We start from the raw sequence: 7500 nt of genomic DNA, 5'->3' as shown, positions 1-7500 counted from the left end.
TGTTTTGTACTGTGACGTCACTTTTAGATCAATGCGCTGCCGAGTGAGTTGTTAATAGTGCTCGAGGAAACAATAAATTGTAATAAACAAATTGGGTAACCTATTGAATAGAACTCACAATTCCCCCCCCCCCCCTTCTCTCTCTCTCCCTCTCTCTCTCTCTCTCTCTCTCTCTCTCTCTCTCTCTCTCTCTCTCTCTCTCTCTCTGTGTGTGTGTGTGTGTGTGTGTGTGTGTGTGTGTGTGTTGTAATAAAAGCATGGCATCTATTTTTGCCCTTCAGAAAGGAGCTGACGGAATGTCCCGTTTTTACCTTGTTTTATCCTTGTTTTTATTGGGGTCCTTTTTTTCTTCGAGTTTACGTCGAAATAAATGTCTTTGTCTGCGTTCAAGGGATTGCACGCCAGACGCACACCGTGTGGGGTTAGAATTCGGTCTACATATCTTTGTATAAGTAAAAGATGATAAAAGATGCGAAGGAACCTTTGATTGATCAATACGGGGATGTTTTTAATGCAACATTTGGAAGGAAATTGGAAGAACTTTAGAACACAACAGACAAATCTGAAGTAGAGGACATCATTTTGACCTTTGACCTTTCGTATCAGACTTGTGTCATATTATATGGTTTGTGGTGCAGCACTTTGCAGCACCTGGTGATATAATTCTTCCAGTGGAGTTTTGCAAAACGAACAAGTTTTTGGTAGAGAATTAATTTGCCAGGATTAACGACCCAGATAAACAGAATAATTAGAAGTCTGTATTACTGTGTTTATTGTGTCGAGGTGGTGTAGAGGTAAATTGTCTATCATGTTTTGTCTCTAGTCAAGGGTTCATAGTTTAAGTCCATGAGTCAAACCTGCCAGTAAGTCCTTGAATTGTGTTTTTATTCTTTTTTTCTTTCTATATTTCTTCTCTTTTTATGTTTTTGTTCATTTTTATCAATTAATTAATTGAGAGTTTTTGCCAAGATGAGGGCAATAAATTAGATCGATATTTGAAGGAAGAGTTTTCTGACCAAATTTTTAAATGCTTGACTTTTCAGGGCATGGCAGTTACCTGGCTAATACTTTAACATTTTAACATAATTTGTTCCTGTTGTGTTGAATGCATCTTGTGGTTTCATCTGCTTATATATAAAAGACGTAGAATTGAAGGAGGGGAATGGCTTACAACAACAAATTATGAAGGCAGTATGCAGAGGAAATTAGGTCTTTTTAGATTAGGTCCTGTGCGTTTTCAAATTTTAAGAAGATAACAAAATGATAATGGTTTCAACAACGATAAGGAATTGAAGCTACCGTTCTGAAATATCAGTAAATTTTAACATGATCTGAGTATAGTTATTTCTTTCTTCTTCCCTTCGAATATCTCCCGTCGTTATTTCCCACCAGCTGTGTTTGTCCTGGTCGTGATAGGCTTGGGTGTGGCACAAATCTCGTATTTTGATTGATCAAGAATATACTGGTTAATCAAGTTACAGAAACTGGGATAAGCTTCATTACCATGTACGTTCTGACAAACTAACTTTCCTCTTGTAGAGAAGAATGCAAGAACTGGCAGTTGCCCAACTAAGGCATCTTAAAATAACTTTAAACCAACAGATAGCTACGGACAAAAAAGTTTGCGTCAATTATGTATTACGTTTGCCTCTTTCCTTACCACCACCCAACCCCCCCCCCCAAACCCCCCCCGCCTCGCACCGTCCCTCCTCTCTCGCCTAAACAATGCCATTCCGATTTCTCTATCGTTGCTGATCAAGGTGAACAAGAATTCGACGGGTGTTCTTTAAGATCCTATTACACGATGCACTTTACTCTCTCTATCTCTATTCCCCCCCCCCCCCTTTCTCCCCCTCTCTCTCTCTCTCTCTCTCTCTCTCTCTCTCTCTCTCTCTCTCTCTCTATCCCTGTCTATCGATTTATCTATCTGTCTCATCTATCCCTCTCTTTCTTTTTTATTCTTCTTTCTTTCTTTCTTTCTTTTTTCCCCAGTATCTATCTATCTATCTATCTATCTATCTATCTATCTATCTATCTATCTATCTATCTATCATCATCTATCTATCTATCTATCTATCTATCTATCTATCTATCTATCTATCTATCTATCTATCTATCTATCTGTCTGTCTATCAATCAACCAACAGGTTATTAGACCTGCCAATAAGGTACACGTCAGAGGGTGGGGGGGGGGGGGTGTGAATTAATTGACGTCATGATATTAATATAAATCCATTTAGTGCTTGAGCTTCAGCCCTATAATCATCCCAGTGTAAAACTTGCATAAGGATTAAAGAGAAAGAGTGAACGAGTATATGAAAATAACATATTATAAAACATCAATGATGACTTTGAGTACGGACGGTGATGCCGTTGAATAGGTCGGACCAGGTTAGGATGTGCGGATCATAAACAGCGAATCGTGTGTCATCATAACCTTGCTTATCTCTCATCTGTTCAAACAACCAAAACACACACGCACACACACACACAATCACACACACACACACACATACACACGCACACGCACACACACGCACACACACACACGCACACACACACACGCACACACACACATATATATATTATGTCGATCACTTTTGATACCATATTTGTATCAAACACGATTCAATATATATATATACGACATTCCTTTCTCCATGTTTCTAGGCCTGATTGAATTACAAATATTATTTTTTTCTCCTTTAACCCGTTAACTGCCGTCATCTGGAAAGACACGTATTTTAAAATTTGGCCAGAAAACTCGTCCTTCAATTCCGATCAATTTAAATGACACTCATCTTGGCAAAAACTCTCAAACCTGGGATCTCGCGAGGTGAGGGTCATTTAAATCGAAATTTGAAATCAATCGATATTTGAAGGACGAGTTGTCTGGCTAAATTCTTAAATACAAGTCCTTGGGGATCTATAAAGGGAATTTTAAAAAAAATTATTATTTTAAAATGAACCCTTTGATAGTAAAAGCGTTGTTTCTGTCGCGAAAAAACCCATCAAACTATGAGAGCCATACACTTATAGGTAATGCGTTAAACAGTCAGGACTTCTTGTAAAGAATTGTGATCACATTTAGTAAAACTTGCGATAATAAAAGTTAATTATTTTTCAATCCACATTCGGATCCAATCTCAACATCAACATTTCTTTTTAAATCCTCCCACTCAACCCCCCCCCCCCGACCCCCTCCCACCCCCAACCTAAATTAAAGAAAAAATAGAATCAAACAAACAAACAAACAAACAAACAAACAAATCAAATGAGAATAATTTATTTGAAAAATAATAAAATTGTAACCCCCCCCCCCATCCGCCCCCCAAAAAATAAAATTATAAAATTATAAAATCCAAACCAAAATCCATTGACAACTTTAAAAAAAAAAAAAACTATAAAAAAAAGCAAACAAAAAAAAAACAAAACAAAAACAAAAAACAAAAAAAACGAAACGCAATGAATAATACGATGCCTTAGAAAGACGTGGGCAAAAAGAAAAAGAAAGAAAAAACTAATAATGAACCCAAATCCAAACGGTTTACGAGCAAGAAGAATGATGACCCTCCCTACTGTGAGCACTTCAGAAATGACGTGTCATTTCATATTCATTGACGTTTCTTCATACACCCTGGTCAGTCGGTCATGTCAAGGTCTCGGCATGTCCACTCGGCAGGGCGTCCGATATCCTAGCTCTTCGTTGAATAAACATGATGAATAATTTACATGTCATTAAAGTTCAATTTTATGCTTGAAAAGTGTTCACGCAGTTTTTACGTTATATTATTTATTGATAAACATGGGGGCGGGGGATGGGGAGGATGGGGTCCCAATAATTCAGTAGGTAGAGCACCCCGTTCCCACGCAAAGTGACCGAGATCGATCCCACGTGAAGTCGTGATTGTTAGAAGGCTGCGGCTATCCGGACCCGAGTCTGAATAGTCTCCCATGACTATTCGGACTCAAATTCCAATGCGCATTGATGTAAAATCAACATATTATTCGGACTCAGTCTGAATAGATTCCCCTGGCAGTATAGTTTTTGTTTGTTTTTGTTTTGTTTTGTTTTTTAATTTTAATTATTGGTAATTAATGCAAGTCAAACTTACGATTGTAGTAACCATCAACAGGTAGTCAAAACCTTCTTTATTTGACGAGAAAGACAAAATCATGGATCAATTGGAAGTCCGGATAGAAATTAAAGAGAAAAGAGTTAAAACTCTTCAAAAGTAACAAAAGTCAGTCAAAGTAACTGCGGTATGAATGAAAAAGCTTTCCAAACAACATAAATCAGTGTCCAAATAAAATCAGGACAAAAATAGATAATTTGAAAAATTACATAATATTCTGATAGTGTGAGTCGGAGTATGGGCGGAGTCAGTGTGATAAGGGCAAATCAGAATTTCTGCTAAACTCTTTGTCTTTTTCTTCAGCTTCACGCTCTGCCTACTGCCCACGTTGTTGTGTCGTCCTCCCCTTTGTCTATGCGCACGCACATTGGAGTGTGAGTCCGAATAGTCAAGGGAGACTATTCAGACTTGAGTCCGAATTGCCACTTCGTTATTTATAAATTCATGACCCCCCCCCCCTCCCCCCCCCAGCACCCCGCTATCCACCCAGCAGTGATTGGGTTCCTTGGTCTATTAGGTCTTGTTAAAAGTAGATGCGATAAACTAGTGTCCTATCCAAATGATATCAAGCAATTGCTATTGTCCGTTTTACGCTATAGAAACCGGGATAGACTCCAGCTCTGAAGTACTACTTTATTTATAGATTTTAAAAATTATAATCCGTAATTTGTTTGGGTGTCTTTACTTAAGTAATAACATTTTGAGGGACGAAATTCACCCTTTGTCCAGTATTTTTAATTTGTCAAAGAGAAGTAACCGCCTCATGTCAATAAAAACAAAGACAGAGAGACACAGGAAATCCTTCGTTCCTCAATGTCTTCGGTCATAGAATTCTTATCTACAACAGTTTTCATCTATTTTATAATGTATACAATTGGTTTAAGGTTTTTTGTTTTATCTTAATTGTCATTTTACATAGCATGCCACTTAGTTGTGTACTGATATTTTATTTCTTTGCTTTTTTCTTTGTTCATCATATATATATATATTTATGAGTGTTGGTGGGTACTTGTAGGTACGAAAGTGCCCGATAATGGTGGTTAGAGCTAATATATAATGTGAATTTTCACTCACATTTTTTTGCCGAGACGACTCGTTACGGACATTGCAAATGGATTATGCCGACTGAGGAAGTGTAAGGAACACAGAAACGAGTCGTCTCGGCAAAAAAATGTGAGTGAAAATTTACATTATATATATATATATATATATATATATATATATATATATATTATATATATATATATATATATATATATAATATATATATAGCCTATTATCTGTGTAGATTTCTACTGTTCTATGTCGCCATTTGAAGGCCTTGTAACCACATAATTTATTTGTATTTAGACGGTCTATATTTTTAACACATATACACACGCACACACGCACACACACGTCTGTATAGATAGATAGATAGATAGATAGATAGATAGATAGATAGATAGATAGATAGATAGATAGATAGATAGATAGATAGATAGATAGATAGATAGATAGATAGATAGATAGATAGACAGATAGATAGACAGATAGATAGATAGATAAATAGATAGATAAATAGATAGATAGATATATTGTGTATATGTGTGTGTGTGTGTGAGAGAGAGAGAAAGAGAGAGAGAGAGAGCGAGAGAGAGAGAGAGGGAGAGAGAGAGAGAGAGAGAGAGAGAGAGAGATGGATATATATATATATATATAGATAGATAGATAGATAGATAGATAGACAGATAGATAGACAGATAGATAGATAGATAAATAGATAGATAAATAGATAGATAGATATATTGTGTATATGTGTGTGTGTGTGAGAGAGAGAGAGAGAAAGAGAGAGAGAGAGAGCGAGAGAGAGAGAGAGAGGGAGAGAGAGAGAGATGGCTAATGATTGATAGGTGAAAGGTAGAAAAACTATGTATATCCATGTCTACGGCCATACAGGTGGGCCAATTGCATGTAGAGATAGTTGTAATAGACCGTTCCTACCTGTTACCTGGCCTGTTACTCCTGACCAATTATCCTTTGATCATGACAGCGCCACGGCGGCAAGTTAACGTTTTGATATTATTATTATTATTTGTTAGTTTCCCCTATAGCCCCACCCACCCCCAACCCTGTACATACTGAGGTTATCAGTAACTCGTTATGTCTCGCTTTGTATTGTGTCTTTCATGATTTATGTTGTTTTTTTAAAAACCGTTTTTCTTTATCTTTTTTTTTTTTTATAGCCTTTTTTTCCCTTTATTTTCTTCATTTTTTCTCTTCTTTTTTCTCTCTTCTTCTTCAGGCTTTGTGGAGATGATAGGAGACTTCGGCATCGAGATAATAATAATATGAGAAGTCCCGTGGGTTTTTTTTTATTTTTTTATTTTTTAAATTTATTTTTTGTTGTTGTTGTTATTTTTTTTATTATTATTATTTTTCATTTGATGTCCGTTGTTTTTGTTTTTTTAAAAATCAAATACAAGGAAGTCTAAGGTCAACATGGAGGAGAGACCTTCTGGTAGAGCTGGAGAGGTCTGGGATGCGCTGTCAGGAGATGGAAAGTCTGACTGGCCAACGACGGAAGAAGATGGACAAGTTTCATCAGTGGTCCAAAGTCCAAACCCACTGTGGGATGAGGATGACCGAAGAAGACCCAAGTAGATTTTTTTAAAATTAAAAATAAAATTGAGTTTTATATAGCGCAATATCCACTAAATGTGCTCAAAGCGCTTTACAAGGGGTCCCTGGTCAACAGCAACATTTAACATGTAGGACGGGACATGACGCCTGATATTACAATTTTTCGGACAAAGACAACGCCAGGTACTCATTTTACACCGGAGTACGGTGAGAGAATGTGAGTAAAGAGCCTTTTCCAAGGACTCAACTATGCGCCTCTTAGAAAGGAATTTGAGGCTCGAACCCAGGACCTTCTGATCCGAAAGCGAGTGCCATACCACTAGATCACATAGTCACACATTGATTCTGATGCAGGAACTGAAACGAGAGCGAGATAGATTTATCAATATATGGATGGATGGATGGAGAGAGAGAGAGAGAGAGAGAGAGAGAGGGGGGGGAGAGAAAACGGGAGAGAGAGTGAGACAGAAAATTACACACACACACACACACACACGCACACACAAGAGAAAGAATTGTGGTGTATATAAATACAAGAGAGAGAGAGAGAGAGAGAGAGAGAGAGAGAGAAAGTGAGAGAGAATGAAAAAGAAAGAAGAGAGAGATAGAGAGAGAGAGTGTGTGTGTGTGTGTGTGAGAGAGAGAGAGAGAGAAAGTGAGAGAGAATGAAAAAGAAAGAAGAGAGATAGAGAGAGTGTGTGTGTGTGTGTGTGTGTGAGAGAGAGAGAGAGAGAGAGAGAGA

Source organism: Berghia stephanieae, chromosome 1 (assembly GCF_034508935.2).
Source record: "Berghia stephanieae isolate SIO BIC M18660-M18661 chromosome 1, UCSD_Bste_1.3, whole genome shotgun sequence".
Lineage (NCBI taxonomy): Eukaryota > Metazoa > Mollusca > Gastropoda > Nudibranchia > Aeolidiidae > Berghia > Berghia stephanieae.
The sequence above is the reverse complement of the archived record's forward strand: the minus strand, read 5'-3'. Positions refer to the sequence as shown.